Source organism: Eutrema salsugineum, unplaced genomic scaffold (assembly GCF_000478725.1).
Source record: "Eutrema salsugineum unplaced genomic scaffold, Eutsalg1_0 scaffold_3, whole genome shotgun sequence".
Classification (NCBI taxonomy): Eukaryota; Viridiplantae; Streptophyta; class Magnoliopsida; order Brassicales; family Brassicaceae; genus Eutrema; species Eutrema salsugineum.
Window position 1 is genome coordinate 13,704,577 of NW_006256756.1, and position 17,659 is coordinate 13,722,235.

General features: G+C 42.7%; 1 non-coding gene across 1 annotated transcript; it reads right to left on the reverse strand.

Annotated features, from left to right (window-relative positions):
• Positions 1-7,453: 7,453 nt before the first annotated feature.
• Positions 7,454-7,560, reverse strand: LOC112085560. The gene has a single exon (XR_002898863.1). It is a non-coding gene; the product is annotated as a small nucleolar RNA R71 (small nucleolar RNA).
• Between the last annotated feature and the right edge of the window lie 10,099 nt (positions 7,561-17,659).

The following is a 17,659-nucleotide window of genomic DNA, read 5'->3' on the forward strand; positions in this document are numbered from 1 at the left end:
TGAAGGGCCAAGTAATATCGATCACATTAATCAAGCCTTTCAAGAAGAAGAGGTGAACTATGTAGGAGCACAAATACCATACCCAAATCGCTTCAACAATGGCTTCAACACAACTTTCGGAATGCAAATTACAACAATCTCTCTTACCGCAATCCAAATGTGGAGAATCCTCAAGATCAGTACTACCCACCACAGCAAAAATCCTTCCAAAACAAGTTCCAAGGTGGAAACTTCTGAGGGACAGGAGCTAATCAACCGCGACAGCCATATAACTACCAAGGTACGGGTTTTAACAATCAATTTGTACAACAGCAAGGAGTCACGACGAACCAGCTACCTTCACAAATCGGTAGACTTGAACAGTCCATCCAACAGCTCGTTGTGACGAACGAAAAAGCATCTAAAGACATGAACGTGAAGGTTGACTGCATGTACAATGACCTGAACGGGAAGTTTGAAGCTTTATTTTCGCACAACAAAAAGCTAGACGTGCAAGTTTCTCAAACAGCCGACTCTATGAAGAGGCAAAGTGGAGTTCTTCCAGGAAGAGTTGAAGATAACCCTAAAAGGTTTTGCAACGCCATAACCACATTGCCCGAAGAAGAGACCAGAACCGATGGAAAGAAAGAAGAAACCCCAATCTTTGTACCACTTTACAAGGATGTCGATGCCAAGCAGCCACCATTTAAGGTACCTCAACGATCACCGTTTCAAAGGCTTACAAAAGCCGACGATCCAGGACGTTTTGTTTTCCAATGTTTCATTTCAGGAATCAAGATCATAGACTGCCTATGCGATTCCGGAGCCAATGTCAACATCATGTCAAAGACATTTGCCAAAAAATTGGGCATAAAAACCTTAAGAACATCGACGGTTAAGGTTATCTTTGGAGATTCATCTCAAAAAGATACTGAATGGGCGATTCATGATCTACAAGTTCTAGTGGGAGACAAGATTGTTCCAGCAGATTTCCAAGTCCTGGAGATGGAGAAAGAAAAGGAGAAGCCGAAAGCTTTTGCAAAGATCAAGATCATCATTCCATCTGATGCAACAAAGACTAGTGAGAACCAAATCCAGGAGCTGCTCGAAAATACAAAAAGGGTTTTAAACAATGTTAAAGTCCGAAAGAAGAGTAAAGGAAAGAAGACAGGCCCTCAAGAAGAAGAAGTGAAACCACCAGAGACCGGAAGTGATAAAGGCACATCAAGTGGAGTGCCATTCAAATCAGACTGATTTTTCATGCCTACGTCGAGCTAAACAACTTAAAACAAAAGCGCTTAATGGGAGGCAACCCATTTAGGTACTTTTTTTAGTTTTCTTTTCCTTATTACAACTTATGTTTTTCTTTTTTCTTTTTAGTTTCAGGTATTTTATAAGACAAAAACCAAGAAGAAAAAGGGTAGGTTTTTAGCTGCTCGGCCCGGCGAAGACCTGAAAGTTGGACGAAGCCGCAGGAGAAAGGGCCGCGGTCGCGACCAACCGACCCGCAGCAAAGGGAGCATCGACCGCGGCACCGTGAATGTGATCGCGGCCGAGCCCATAATCGCCGCGGTCGCGCATCTCCTGACTGCGGCTGTTGGTCGTTGAGACGAGAATGCGGATTTCCGCCGCTTTGCAAAAGTTCCCGGTGATTTCCGGAGTATTCTCGGAAAAGCCCGTTAAGATTTTCTGTAATTTTTAAACCTCCATTGCGTGCAAGACAAGAAAGGTTAGTTCCCGTAAACTTATGAATTCCCGAAAATTTCCGGTTTTTGCTACAAAAACGCTTTTTAAAGAAAGGAAATGCACTTTTAGGATCAGAACTCCTTTTTCTCTTCTCTTCCAAAAGACTTGGAGATTTAGAAGATAGAACACCTTTTTCAATTCTTAAGCTTTTTAAGAAATTCTTGGCCCAAACCTCACTCTTTTTCAAAGCTGATTTCAATACTGCCATCAAATCTCTCTTTCCAGCAAGGTATGAAGCTCAAACTCGCCATTTTTAATTGATTTTAGAACTTAGGGTTTTCTTAAAAGGCCCAAATCTCGGTTTATTGATGGTGGAAATAGCTTAAGAACAATAGATTATCCTTCTAGGTTATCTAAAAATCGATTTTAACACCTAGCTTAAGAGGAATTGAGATTTTTGAAATTTGGATTTCACATGCTTTATAAAAATCGAATATGGAACAGCAAAATTGATGAAGTTGATTAAGTCTTGTGTGATTAGTGATTAGTATTGGGTAACCTATAGATTTGACATGGAAATTGCTCACTAAAACCAATTTTTAGGAGATTTCTATGTTGAGAACATCAAAAATCAGAATCTGGTCATGAACTACTCGATTTCTTTGATTCAATGTCAATTCTGCTTGCTCATGGTTTTAATTCATCTCTTTATACTAGGATTGGTATAACTGATCGTTAATGTGTTAAAATCAGCATCCATATTCACTCTTTTTCCAAGAATCGTATCGTCTTGTAGGAAAATGAAACAAACTAGATCCCGAAGAAGCCGTCGCACTGGTGACAGCTCTGAGGACATTCCCGATGATGTTACTCTTGGAGAGTACATGCTGAACCAAGCCAGACCGAGAAGAAGAAACTACGTGATGAGACTGCTCCGGCACTCAAGAGAAACACGAGCAACTCCCGAGCCACCACAGATCCGATACATTGGCAAGGAGATAAACCCGAGAGTGGACTATGCAAGACGTTTCAAGAAGCTGAACATCAAATCCACGCCTTGCATTGATTATCATACACTTGAGATGCTTGGAATAAGAGAAGACGTAATCTGCTACATCGATGCACTTAAGCAAAGACCCTACATGGAGCTGAACCTTCCAACTTATCCTGAGCTAGTCCGCGAGTTCTTAGCAACTATTACACTCCACCACATTAAGAGGAGGAACCCCAGAGCATCCGATGGCCTCTCGTCATTCTCTATCCGCGGACAGACTTATTAACTCACCATTTCTGCACTTTGTGAAGCTCTTAAGCTTCCATACACCGATGGCATTTACCTTGAAGATGAACCCGATTTTAACTTGTGGAGAGAGATGGGTCATGGAGTCTATGATAGCGGGAGATCCAATTCAGCCCTTTTTACTCATCCTGCAGTGAGAGTTGTGCACAAACTCTTAGCACACACGATTTTCTCTAGAGCAAACATGGGATGTGTTTTGAAGACCAAGCTCATTACGCTTCAGATGTCATTTATGGACGACCCACGACTTGCCTGCTTTGCCTGGATCATAGCACAGAACATGGTAAAGGTGAAGCATGATTTACACGGTTGCGAGGACGCTACTCCAGCTTACGGGAGCGCTATTACAGCGATACTAAAAGCCGTAGGATTCAACTTCTCATCTGACGATCCACTTCCCGATGTCTGGTATGACCTACTTTATCTCTCTCGCGATCACACTATCTCTCGTGCCGCTTTCGATCCAGACAGGTTTGGTTACAAGTATTGCACTGGCACTAAGGAGCACCGAGTCTGCTTGCCTTCAGCATCAGTACCGATATTGTGTAACAGAGGACGTCCGCGATGGACTCCAGAACTCGATGAGTTTCTGCCATCTGTACCTCGTCTACCATTCACCATTGGCCAATACATAGTGGCCAAAGCAAAGCGTGATGTAGCTGCGGCCCGTGCTCATTTTCAGCCATCTGTTTTGACCAGCCACACCTCATCATCGACATCATCGCACACACATTCTGATCTGGAGCGCAGAGTTGAGAGACAGGGACGACGCTTTGAGCGCGTTGTCACTTTCCAACAGGAGCAGCACCAGTTCGAAGCAGACACATCGGAGGATGAGTGATTAATCAGCACTTCACTGCCATCACGGTTCTATCATCATTTTTTTTTTATCTTATTTTATTTCGCTTTTATTCACTATTTTCTCACCAACTTTTTCACACTAGGGACAGTGTGATTTAAGTATGGGGGAGGATGTTTATCCGTACTAATCATTTTCTTGCTTTTACTTTCAAATTTTAAGCATTATTTAAATGTTAATATGTAACCTATTCGACATTAAGTATTTTTTAGGAATGTTTGACACAAAACTATGATGATTTAGACCTGCATGCTTCTACACTATGCATGATAGCTCATTTGTGGTTAGCACTAGACTAGGCGGTAGCTAGAGTACTTGCACTACGAACTCCCACCGGAGGACTTCTATTCATGGAGATTCTTTCTGACAGGATATACTAGCTCATTTTACTTGACCTTAATATTGATATCTAATTTTCTCATCATTGATTTTAGGCAGGCATCGACATACACATCTAGGACGTCTTTTACCCTCACTTTTACCACTCTTTGACGTCCTAGATGACCATCTTGCAGACTTCAAATCTCATTGGACCACTTTGCATTCCAGGGAGCGTAACTTCCATAATATATATCTAAATGGCTTGATTCTAGCTGCAGTGGAAAGAGCACTCGAATAGCTCGAACTTTTGTGAATAAGGCTTCGGCGCTAGGGAAGTGGAAGGTTCCCTGGACGGCTCATCTCTAAAGTGCACTGAAATGATCAAAAGGAAGCTCTTGGACTAGTGTTCACTCCGGAGACGGTATCTTTCAGCATATAGCACCAAACTGGATGATCTCAGATGTTATGGAAATAGATCTCAAAGATCTCGAATCTTGATGAAGACCCCGGCAACTGAATCAGAGTGGAAAGGTATCGTCCCGCGCAATCTTTGTGACTCATCGGATCGGTCTTGAAACTATACCGAGACAGGTGTGTCTTCCAGTGAGCTTAACTCTCTTCTCACGACTCCAAATCTAATGATTCTACCTGTTATGGAACCGTAACCTGATCATCTCCAACTTTGCTGAAGACCCGGTAATCTGAATCGAACGTTAAAACTCTCCGGACAGGCGATCTTTCCAGACGTATGGGTTTGCTCCGGAACTGATGCGAGAGAGGTCTGTCTTCCGGTGGTCTTGTCTTCCAGCTCGATGCTCCAAATCTATCAATTTCAACTGTTCTGAAATCTAGACACAATGATATTGATCTTTTCTGAAGACCCCGGAGACTGAATCGGCCGGCAAGATCTTCCGGTAACGCGATTACGAAGATGCATCTGCATCCGGAAATTTTGGCCGAGAAACTTGAACAGTCGGTCCGTGTTTTGGCCCAGAAATCTACCCGCGGTACATGAAAATAGCCGAGAAAAAGCTTCCCGCGGTACAGGCTAGCGCCGAGAACCTCCAAAAGGCTGATTTCACCATTTTTAAACCCCCATTCACCATTTCTTCTCCTGGCTTCATCTTTTTAGGTCCAAACTGCTTCCAAATCACCTGTAAACACTCCAAAACATGCAAGACTCACTTGGACCTAATGCAAACCCCTAAGTCCTAAAACAACACCTAAAGACCTAAAATGCATGAAATAAGATATGATTTGGAATGAAATATACAACCTAAATGATGCAAACTATGAACATATCAGTTAACAACATTCACCAGTAAAGGTGCTGGTGGAATGATGTTACCATCTACTGCGACTTGGGCATGCTACCTGGGAGACACTGGACCAACCCGCAGGATTCCCATTTTATCCATTAAAGCCGGGTCAGGACCCGGTTTGTTCCGGGCTGACCCGGTTCGTTTTTAGAGATAGAAATACTTTTTAGGGTTTTTCCTAGAAGACTAAGCTTTATTCCCTTTGTCTCTTGCCTCTTTTGTGAAAAGACTCCACTAAGAAGAGAAATATCGATTATTGAGTGTTTAATCAAGAGAGCTTAAGAGATCTTTGTGTTTAAAGCTGTTTTCTTCTGAATCTATCATCTATCTCTTCATCTATACACTTCTAATCATGATTAACAACACATCTTGCAAAGGATCTAGTGTGTTGATCATGATTAGTGAGTAATCTCCATATTAAGGTCTTAGATATGTAGATTAGGGTGCTTAAGTGGTAGATTAGTGAGCTTAGGGGTTAGATTATGCATATTCCATTCTCTACAACTTGTTCTCTATGCTAGATCCATACAAATCATATGTGGTCTAGATTCTGGGCATTTCATGCATCAAAAGTGTTTGATGAAATGCCTGAACCAAGGTTGTTAGAGGTTTAAGTGTTATTCATCATGGGAATGATTTTCTATATGCTTAAATGACAGATTAAACTGATTCTTAATGCTTGTTAACTCATGTTTCACTGATGATGATTGGGTTAGAAACTGTTTTAGCATAGGAGTTAATACCTTCATGAGAGGATTAACTTAATTAAAGATGTTTATGTTGAATGGTTTGCTTGATCATATGATTCATTATCTCATTAGTTTATCACTGAAGGCACCCTAATCCACTATCATGTCTAAGACCTTTCTCATCATCATTCATACATTCTCATCATTTGTCATTGTTTAGTTCTTCTTTAATCATTTCATTAGTCTTTAATCCTGTTTAAGTTTGTAGTTGTCTTTAGATAATCAAAACCACTCTTGTTTGCTTGAATTAAGAACCTGATCACATAGTTTAGTGTCTAACACCACATCTGGATTGATAAACCCCTTGTACTACAAGACAGGGGATTGATAACCTCTATAAAGAGCCCTGACAACTCTTAGTTATCAATTGGCGCCGTTGCCAAATTGTGGTTTGTTTAGCATTAAGCTCTGATATGTTCTTGAGATCAAGTGCTTACTTTCTTGTTTTTACTGATTACTTTCAAGTTCTGTTTGTGATTTCAGGTGTATGAACACCAGGTCTAGATCAAGAAGCTGTGGTCCACCTTTCCCTCTCAACGACAATATCAATCTTTTGGTACCAAGGAGGAGAAGGGACAGACATGGTAGACAGATTGATCAGCCTGAGATGGCAGAACAAAGAGATCACGTGGTAGAGATAGAACAACCGGTTCAGGAGCAACAGGCTCAGGGTAATGGAGCTGGTAATGGAGTTGGTCAAGGGTTAAATCAGGGTAATGTTCATCAGGAACAGGTGCATCACCAACAAGCTTATGTCCACCAGGGACAAGCTCAAGCTCATCAACAAAGGCATCAGGCCAATGTACAGCAAAGACAACAGGTGCACCACCAACCCCAGCCCTTCCAACACCAACAAAGAAGATATGAGCAACCCCAAGTCTATGTTGGAGAGAATGACAGGGCAAATGCTCATCAGTATGGAGCTGGAATTCAGGCACCACCTGTGCAAAACAACATCTTTGAAGTGAAGGCATCATTGCTGAATATGGTCCAGAACTCAAAGTTCCATGGATTAGCAATGGAAGATCCCTTCGAACACTTGGATCAATTTGATAAAGTGTGTGACCTGACCAAGATTAATGGAGTTTCTGAGGACCGTTTCAAGCTAAGATTATTCCCATTCAGTCTTGGTGACAAAGCTCACCAATGGGAGAAGAATCTTCCAAGAGGCTCCATTCAAACCTGGGAGCAATGCAAGCAAGCCTTCTTATCTAAGTTCTTCTCCACCTCAAGAACTGCAAAACTGAGGAACTAAATCTCTAGCTTCACTCAGCACAGCAATGAGAGTTTTGGTGAAGCATATGAGAGATTCAGGAGCTACACAAACCAATGCCCACACCATGGATTTAGTGAGGCTTCTCTTCTCAGCACACTTTATAGAGGAGCTCTTCCAAAGATTAGAAACCAGCTGGATACTGCTTCCAATGGGAACTTTCTGGGAAAGGAGATACATGCTGCTTTTGAGCTAGTGGAGAACTTAGCATTGAGCAATGATACTTATGGTGAAGACTATGACAGATCAAACAGATCTGAAGGTTCAAGCTCAGAACAGAGGCTCTCTAAGGAAGTTAAGGAGTTGAGAAGTGAATTGGACAAGCTGAAGTTCACCACTCATAAGCCAATGCATTTTGTTGGAGAGTATGAGGAACCTTCTCAAATCTTTGAGAACATAAGTGAAGAAGGTCTTACCCAAGAGGAGCTTAACTACATTGGGAATCAGAGGTTCCAGAGATATCAGTATGGTAATGCCAATCCAAACCTTTCCTACAGGAACACCAATGTAGCTAACCCAAAAGACCAGGTCTATCCCAATTCTCAAGCACCAAAGAACTTTGTTCCCAAGAACAACTTTCAAGGGTCTTTTCAACCTAAGAATCAGTTTGCTCAGAATCAGGGTTTTGGTCAGCAACAACAACCATTTCAGGGTACTGGTTTCAGTTCACAGCAGCAAAAGGCACCACCAGGGTTTGGTCCACCACAGTTCCAACAGCAGGCGCCGGTTCAACAACAGTTTCAGCCACCAATGGTTCAGCAGCAGCCACAGATGGGGTCAGATATGGTTGGTATTCTGCAACAACTACTTCAGGGTCAACAGATCTTTGCAAGCCAGAATGCAGCCATGCAGCAGGAAATAAAGGAACTTAAGCAAAACCAGGCATCAAGCTCAAGGAACCAAGGTCACTTACCTGGAAAACCAGAACCCAACCCCAAGGAATATGCTAAGGCTATTACACTGAGGAGTGGAAAGGAGTTACCTGGTATTGAGAACAACAATGTGATCATTGAGGACAATGATCAAACTGAGGGGGAGGCAGCCTTAAAAGATGATCCAGTTTCTGAGAAATCAAGGACAGAAAAGGGTAAAGAGGTAGCAAAGGAACCAGAACCAGAGAAGAAATATGTGCCACCACCTCCATACCAACCCAAGCTCCCATTTCCAGGGAGATTCAAGAAGCAACTAGTGGACAAGGCAAGAGCTGTATTTGAGAAGGCACTCAAGGAGACACCACTCACAATGCCTCTCATTGATGCATTCTTAATGATGCCAAAGATGGGGAAGTTCTTGAAGGATGCCATTCTGAACAAGACAAAAGAGCTTCAAGGCATGGTGGTACTAAGTCATGAATGCAGTGATATCATTCAGAAGAAGTCCATTCCAAGAAAGTTAACTGATCCAGGGAGTTTCACACTCCCTTGTGCCATTGGACCTCTTCTATTCTCTGGATGTCTTTGTGATCTAGGAGCATCAGTCAGCTTGATGCCATTCTCCATAGCAAAGAAGCTGGGATTTAGAGTCTTCAAACCTACAAGGATTTCTCTTATCCTTGCAGATAGATCAGTTAGATTGCCTGTTGGTATGTTGGAAGATCTACCTGTTAAGATTGGTGGTTTTGAGGTTCCAACAGATTTTGTTGTGCTGGAGATGGATGAGGAACCAGTTGATCCTCTTATCTTGGGCAGACCATTCTTAGCCACTGCAGGAGCCATAATTGATGTGAGAGGTGGGATAATGAGCTTCAACTTGGGTCTGAAAAGCTCAAGTTTGATGTGAATGAGATGATGAAGAAACCCACCATTGAAGGTCAATGTTTCTATGTGGAGACAATGGATCAGTTGACTGATGATTTGCTAGAGGAGCTGAACACTGAGGATCCTCTTCAAGCTACTCTAACTCAAGAACAAAGAGACAATGGGCTCTTAGCTGAAGCAAGTGAAGGGTATAAGCTGTATTTGGACAATGCAAGAGAGCTGGGTCCTGAGACAAGGTTTTTGGAACTGGAACAAAGTGACTCTGAGGTCTTGGCTATCAAAGGATCAGACACCAGCCAAAGCAGCTTGGACCAGGATTGGAATGAGGCTGATGCACCCCCTGTTGAGCTTAAGCCTCTACCAACAGGGCTCAGGTATGCTTTCTTAGGCTTAAACTCCACATATCCAGTAATCATCAATGCTAGCTTATTAGAGCATCAAGAGAGTGTATTGCTTAGTGAGATAAGAAAATTCAGGAGAGCCATAGGATATTCTTTGTCTGATATTAGAGGGATCTCTCCTGACATTTGCACCCACAGGATCCACCTAGAGGACCAATCTATGTCCTCTATTGAGCATCAACGACGACTTAACCCCAACCTTAAGGAAGTGGTTAAGAAGGAGATACTAAAACTTCTTGAGGCAGGGATAATTTACCCAATTTCTGACTCAAGATGGGTGTCTCCTGTTCATGTTGTGCCCAAGAAGGGTGGGATCACAGTGGTTAAAAACGAGAAGGATGAGCTTATAGCTACTAGGACTGTCACAGGACACAGAATGTGTATAGAATATAGAAAGCTCAATGCAGCCTCTAGGAAGGATCATTTTCCTTTGCCTTTCATTGATCAGATGTTAGAGAGGCTTGCAAACCACCCCTTCTTTTGTTTTCTCGATGGGTACTCGGGGTTCTTCCAAATTCCCATAGATCCCCGAGATCAAGAGAAAACAACATTCACATGCCCTTATGGCACATTTGCATACAGGCGTATGCCTTTTGGTCTCTGTAATGCCCATGCCACATTTCAACGTTGCATGATGCATATCTTCTCTGACATCACTGAAGAGAAGGTGGAGGTGTTCATGGATGATTTTAGTGTCTATGGCTCCTCCTTCTCGGATTGTCTCTCTAATTTGTCACAGGTCTTGGAGAGATGTGAGCAGCATAACTTGGTGTTGAACTGGGAGAAATGCCACTTCATGGTGCAGGAAGGAATAGTTCTTGGGCACAAGATATCTGAGAAGGGCATAAAGGTTGACAGAGCAAAAGTAGAAGTAATGGTGAACCTGCAAACCCCCACTTCAGTCAAAGGGATAACGAGTTTCCTTGGGCATGCAGGGTTTTACAGAAGATTTATCAAAGACTTCTCAAGAATTGCCAGGCCCTTGACAAGGCTGTTGTGTAAAGAAGTGGATTTCATCTTTGATGCTGAATGTGAAGAGGCCTTCAAGTTGATCAAGGATGCATTAGTCAGTGCACCAATAGTTCAGGCACCAGACTGGTCCCTTCCTTTTGAGGTTATGACAGATGCATCTGACTTTACAGTTGTAGCAGTTCTTGGGCAAAGGAAGGACAAGAAGCTACATGTCATCTACTATGCCAGTAGAACACTTGACTCTGCACAAGAGAAGTATGCTACTACTGAGAAGGAAATGCTGGCAATAGTCTTTGCCTTTGATAAATTCAGAAGCTACCTGGTGGGATCAAAAGTCATTGTATATACTGATCATGCAGCCCTCAGGTATCTGATGACCAAGAAAGATGCCAAGCCAAGACTGTTAAGATGGGTGCTTCTACTCCAAGAATTTGATATGGAAGTGCAGGACAAAAAGGGGGTAGAGAATGGGGCTGCAGACCATCTCTCCAGGCTGAGGATTGATTCTGAAGTACCTCTCAATGATAGCTTACCTGAAGAGTCTCTGATGGTGCTCCATTCCTACTTGGAAATTGAAGAAGTAGAGAGTATTCAAGAAAGAAGGATGCCTTTGTTTGCAGACATTGTGAACTATCTAGCCTGTGGGGTGGAGCCTCCTGAATTGGATGCTTACAACAGGAAGAAATTCTTCAGAGATGTCCAGAGATACCATTGGGATAAGCCTTACCTCTATGTCCTAAACAAAGATCAGCTGTATAGAAGGTGTCTTGCTGAGGAGGAGATGCAACCTGTGTTGCAAGAGTGTCATGGTTCAGCTTTTGGGGGTCACATGGGAGCATTCAAGACTGTGGCAAAGGTTCTTCAGAGTGGGTTTTGGTGGCCCACAATGTTCAAAGATGCTCAGTTAGTTGTTTCAGCATGTGATGCTTGTCAGAGGCATGTGAACATATCAAAAAGGAGTGAGATGCCTCAAAACCCAATTCTAGAAGTTGAGATCTTTGATTGCTGGGAGATTGACTTTATGGGGCCCTTCATTTCATCCTATGGGAATCAGTATATACTTTTTGCTGTGGACTATGTGTCCAAATGGGTTGAGGCCATTGCTTCCCCTACCAATGATTCCAAGGTTGTAGTGAAGCTGTTCAAGAGCATTATCTTCCCAAGATTTGGAGTTCCAAGGGTTGTTATCTCTGATGGAGGATCTCATTTTGTGAACAAGACTTTGGAGGGTTTGCTGAGAAAGCATGGAGTGAAACACAAGGTAGCTACTCCATATCATCCTCAAACTAGTGGCCAGGTTGAAGTATCTAATAGACAGATCAAATCCATTCTTGAGAGGACTGTTAGCTCAAGCAGAAAAGATTGGAGCAAAAGGCTAGATGATGCATTGTGGGCTTATAGGACTGCCTTTAAAACTCCAATTGGGACATCACCTTTCAATCTGCTATATGGGAAGAGCTGCCACCTTCCTGTTGAGTTGGAGTACAAGGCTATGTGGGTTGTTAAGTTGCTGAACTTTGATATCAAGACAGCTCAAGAGAAAAGGATCATGCAACTCCATGAACTTGAGGAGATTAGGCTTGAGGCTTTTGAGAGCTCAAAGATCTATAAGGAGAAGACCAAAGCTTTGCATGATCAAAAGATTCTGAAAAGGGAGTTCAAGGATGGTGATTTGGTGTTGCTGTTCAACTCTAGACTTAAGTTGTTTCCAGGAAAACTTAAGTCTAGGTGGTCTGGTCCATTTAAAGTTCTTGAGGTGAGGCCATATGGAGCTGTTGTGTTAGAAGGAAAGAATGGTCAAGAGTTTGTGGTAAATGGACAAAGGATCAAACATTATCTGGTTTCACAAAAGAAGGAGGAAGCTACATCAGTTCCCCTTCTTGATCCACCACCAGCCTGTTAAACAGGTTTCCAAAGTCAAACTTAGAGACTTTAAACAAAGTGCTCTTGGGAGATACCCCAAGCTTATCCTTGTACATAGTTCTTTTGATTTCTTCTCTTTTCTTTTATGTTTTAGAACTTTTTGATGGGTTTTGTGAGTTGGTCTCAGGTTCTAGGTGATTTTTGGAGGACATAGCTCAGTGATGAATGGAATCGATCATGTGAGAGGGCTGAGAGAAGTGTTTAGGGCCTGAAAAACTTGGAGAACGCCTCAGTGCTACCTAGGTGTGCGGTTTCGATCAAGAAGAGCCCAGGCCGCAGCAGGACTCGCAATTTACTCCGGCCTGGGCGTGCTACCTGGTGAAAGAGGTCCAGGCCGCACAAAGGAGTGGAAAGGGCCAAGGTGACTAAGTGGAAAATCCTGCGGGTTGGTTGTGCTAGCTGGTGTCCAAGAATCCAACCCGCAGCAACACTCGTAATTCACTCCTACTTGGATGTGCGACCTAGGAGCAGAGGAGCCAGGCCGCATACAAAAGAAGAAAGGCCAAGAGTTCTAAGTCCCAAACTCTGCTACCTGGTGCTGCGGCCTGAAACCCAAGGAAGCTAAGTCGCAGCCCAACTCGCAATTTACCCCGGGTTAGGCGTGCTGGCTGGGAAAAGAGAAACTAGGTCGCAGCATAAGAAGATTGGCCGATGTGTTTAACTGCTAAACTCTGCGAGGAAGGAATGCGGTCTGGAAACAAAGGAGTTAAGCCGCATGAAGACTCACAAATCAATCCGGGTTGGTTTTGCTAGCTGGGAATCATAGAGACCTGGGCGCACGAAATCAAGAAGAGCCAAACACCTAAGTGTGAAGGTGTGCGAGATGGGTGTGCTGGCTGGGAGCAAGGAGACTAGGTCGCAGCAAAAGAGGAATGGTCGAGATATTTTAAGTCCAAAAACATGCGGCCTAGTCATGCTACCTGGGAACAAAAGAAGCTAGGCCGCATACATGTTCGCAAATCACTCCGACTTGGTCGTGCCAGCTGGGCACAATGGAACTAGGTCGCAGCATGAGAAGAGTGGCCGAGGTGTTTAAGTCACAAAAACTGCGAGATAGTCATGCTACCTGGGAACAAAGGAGCCTAACCCGCACACATGTTCGCAAATTACTCCGAGTTGGGCGTGCTAGCTGGGGAGCAAGGGTTCCAGGCAGCAGCAATGAGGAAAGATCAAACCGAGCTTGAGCATCTTTACTGCGGGTTGGTCGTGCGGGATAGAAAGAGAGTGACCAGGTAGCACAAAAACACTTCCGGTTCTACACCCAGACGGTCATGCGGCTCGATCCCGACGGTTCTCGGTCGCACAAAGGAGAGAAAGAAGGCCGGTCAACAAGAAAAGGACGGGTCAAAGCCTTGACTGGTCAAAATAGATCTATTGACCACCAGTCCAAGGCTTGACCCTGTCCCACACTCTCTCTTCCCCACCATAAACCCGAGTTTGCAACTCTTTCTCTCATTTCTCTCCATTGTTTTCATCATATCTCTCTCATTTCTCCACCAAATTTGTTGATTCAAAGTGCTCTGAACTCGTTTTTGAGTTGTTAACATCATCCTGATTGCATTTCGAACTCGTTGCATCTTAATCCCAAAGTATTTCACTCTGTTAAAATTCATCTTTTTCCATGTTCTTCAATGGTGATTTTTGAACTTCAAGGTGTGGAATCGATTTTAATAGGTTGTTTTAGACCTTGGGATTATTTTTATAAATGCTAGGGTGCTAGATAGTCTTGGAAAACAGAGCACTTTGTTGGTAATTCCTTGTTCTTGAGTTTTGAAAATTGTTGCAAGTAATTCATGAAAAAAATCAATTTTTTTTTTTAAAAAAAGGAGATGAATTGGTTTCTTGCTGAGTCCTTGCTTTGCACTCTTGTTTTTGCATTGCTATGAACTTATTGGATTGATTCTTGGCTTGAGAAACCTGTTCATATGGTTTTAAAATCGATCTTGCAACAAATGTTTTTTCAAAATTTTGGAGAATTTTGTGAAGCTTATTCTTGTACTAACATTGTTTTTGAGAATCTCTTCGCAGATGACTGAAAGAACCAACTCTTTGGCCAAGAAGAAGGGTACTGCATCAAAAGGCAAGGGTTTGGTCTCAGGATCTCCACAGCCAAGAGAAAAAGGTCAAGGTGCAAAGAATACCACAAAGCAAGGGAAGTGTGATCCAGCGCCAAAGAGGACAAGGCATGAAGGAAAAGCTTTGGTGGTTGCTCCTGGTTCCAAGAAGAAGGGGAAACAGTTGGCTGGGGTATCTGAGAGTGAACAGACTGAAAGTGACTCAAGCAGCTCAGCTGGTGGTTCACAAGGCACCATTGAAGAGGGATCAAAGAGGTTCAAGAAAACTGAACCAGAAACACTTGATTATCTGGCTAAGTTTCAACAGATAGAGATCCAGCAAGGGAGGTTCCCTGATGTGGACTTTCTGAAGAAGATTGGCATCTATGAAGATGTCAAAACTTTGCTTGGGAACATGGGTGTTGAGTCACTTTTGGAGATGAGAGAGATTGCTTATGAGGAGGAGTCTCAAGAGTTCTTGGCTTCCTTTGAAGCTTTCATTTACTACCCAAGGGATTCAAGAATTATTCAAGGAGAGGGGCTTGAACATGTGGAGTGTATTGTGAAAGGGAAGGACTATTCAGTGTCATTCAGAGAATTGAATGAGATTTTTGGGTTTTCCACACCTAGAAATGCTCTTCTCTCCAACCAGGTCAATCTCAGAAAAGATGAAGTTCAACTTCTATGGAGATCAATTGCTTCTGGGAAGTACACAGCTGGAACAGCTAAGTCCTCTTGGATAAGGAATCCAGTTCTGAGATATGTACACAAGATTCTCTCTCACAGCTTCTACTTCAAGATTGATGTTGGAAGAGTTCACAAAGGTGATCTGATGCTCCTTGGTGTGGGGCTGAAACAGCTGATGCCAACTCATGAAGATGGGGAACCTTATGAAGGGTATGAATACCCACTTTGCCTTGCCTCTCAATTAGCAAGGTCTTTGATGTTCTACAAAAAGTGCATGTGGGGTTCTACAAAGCAAGATGCAAAGCTGGCCCATGGATGGGTGGTAACAAAGATCTTGAAAGCCAAGGGGTATAGATTCAAGGAAAACAAGGCAAAGTTTGATCTGATTAATGAAGCACATTTTTGTAAGATTGGCTTCCTCCAAGGAAGAGTGGGTACCAAGGTAGTATACAACTTCAAGACTCTCATCAATGAGCCAGCACAAACTCTCCTGCCCAATCCCTCCATCACCACAGTCCAAGTTAAAAGGAACATTCACTTCTTCTTGCTGAAGGAAGAGCTGTACAATGTCCAAACTGATCCACCAGTCCTCACATACAAGCAAGCTTGCAAAGAAGAAGCCTCCAAGGGAAAGAGAGCAACCGCTGAAGATGCTACCACAAGTGCTGCTGGTGCTCAAGATGCTGATCTGCCTCCACCTAAAAAACGTTTTGGTGGAAACATATACCACTTTGATGATTACAACTGGGAGGAACCAGGCACTTCAGGGTTCAGAGCTCAACAAAAGATTGGTATTCTCCAACAATGGTGCAAGTACCAAGACAAAACCATCCACAAGATGGCCAAGTGCATCAAGGAGATGAAGAAAAGGATCAAAAAGCTTGAAAACCCTTGCAAAGGTGGGTCTCCAGCACCAGTTTCACCAAGGAACAGAGAGGAAGTTGGAGAGAGTTCCATGAACTGCACAGCCCTGGTCACATATGGAACCACTTGGGTGGATCTTGACGACGGTTCTGATGAGGCAAGCCATCATTTTTGGGAGACACCATCCGGTCACACTTCAAACCCCTCTTACTCATTGGGGTCTGACTTCCACAGCTCTTAGGTAACACTCAAAACCTTGTAAATAGCATGTAGATCTTCTTTTTCTTTTTGCATTTTACTTGTTTGTTTTGTTTTCACTCATTTCCCATGCTTTTATAACACAAGGGACTGTGTTATTTAAGTGTGGGGGAGGAGTTTCATCTTTTACTAATCATGTTTTCTCTGTTCTTATTTTACACTTTGAGTCTTGAGTCACATTCTAGTTGGATATTCATGTAGTTTCATCTAAGTGCATATAAAAACCAAAAATTGAAAAATCTGAAAATTTTTCACAAAACAAAATGATCATGTAGTTGCATTCTCAATTTTAGGATTGAGTCTAGATTGCATGTTCATGTAGGTTGCATCTTGCAGGGAGTAATGATAGGTTTTCTAGAGAGTACATCCCTTTGAGAACTTGAACTGAATATGCTTGTGAATCTTTTTCTGTGCTTGCAAAGTCTGAAATGATCTGAATCTGAGAAGCAAGTTTGAATTGAACTCAACTCTAATTAAGTGAGAACCTTGAACTTGACTTGAAAATATCTTGTGATGCATTGTTTGAAAAAGCTTGTGGATACCGATATACATACTTGAGCTAGAACCATTGTCTTAACAACCCTTTTTCCTTAGCTCAAGTAGCTGAATCCGCATCATGGATCAGTTCCTCACCTTGAACCCATCCTTCTTTCAAGCCAATGTTTGTGTGTGAATTGAAAGGCCACCTTGGATCAAACTTAGCAGAAAGTGTTAGGTTTAGAGCGACAAGGGCAGGTTTCATTGAGTGTTGTGTTCCAACATCAAGGAACTGAGAGTTTTGGCGAGGAATAAGTGTGGGGGAAAAGACTTGTTGGTGAGTGGAAAAAGGTGAGATGAGTGGAAAAGAGAGAGTGGAAATAGCTAGGGGAATGAAAGAAAAACAAATCAGTCTCGGAGTTTTGAGTTAAAGAAAGTGAGCTCTGGTGTCTTGAAAAGAAAGAGTCTAGCCTCTAAGTAAAAGGAAACGAAAAGAAGCCAAAGAGCTCAAATTTTTTGAAAAGAAAGAAAAAAAGAGGCTAGAGGTTGCAAAAGAAAAAGAGCTGTGTAAAGTTTGAACTCCAAGACTTGAGAGTGAAAGTGAAAAGTAAGTCCCCTAGTGAGAGGAAAATAAGTGTGAAAAGTGAGGTTCTTGAGAGAGTGAGCAAGTGAGAAAGCTTTGAGTAGAGGGTGGGATGTGATGAGTCTTTGCCCTTGTATGCATAGGTTGCTTTTTACCTTTAGCATTCTGCCAAAGTTTGATCATTCATAGAGAGATCC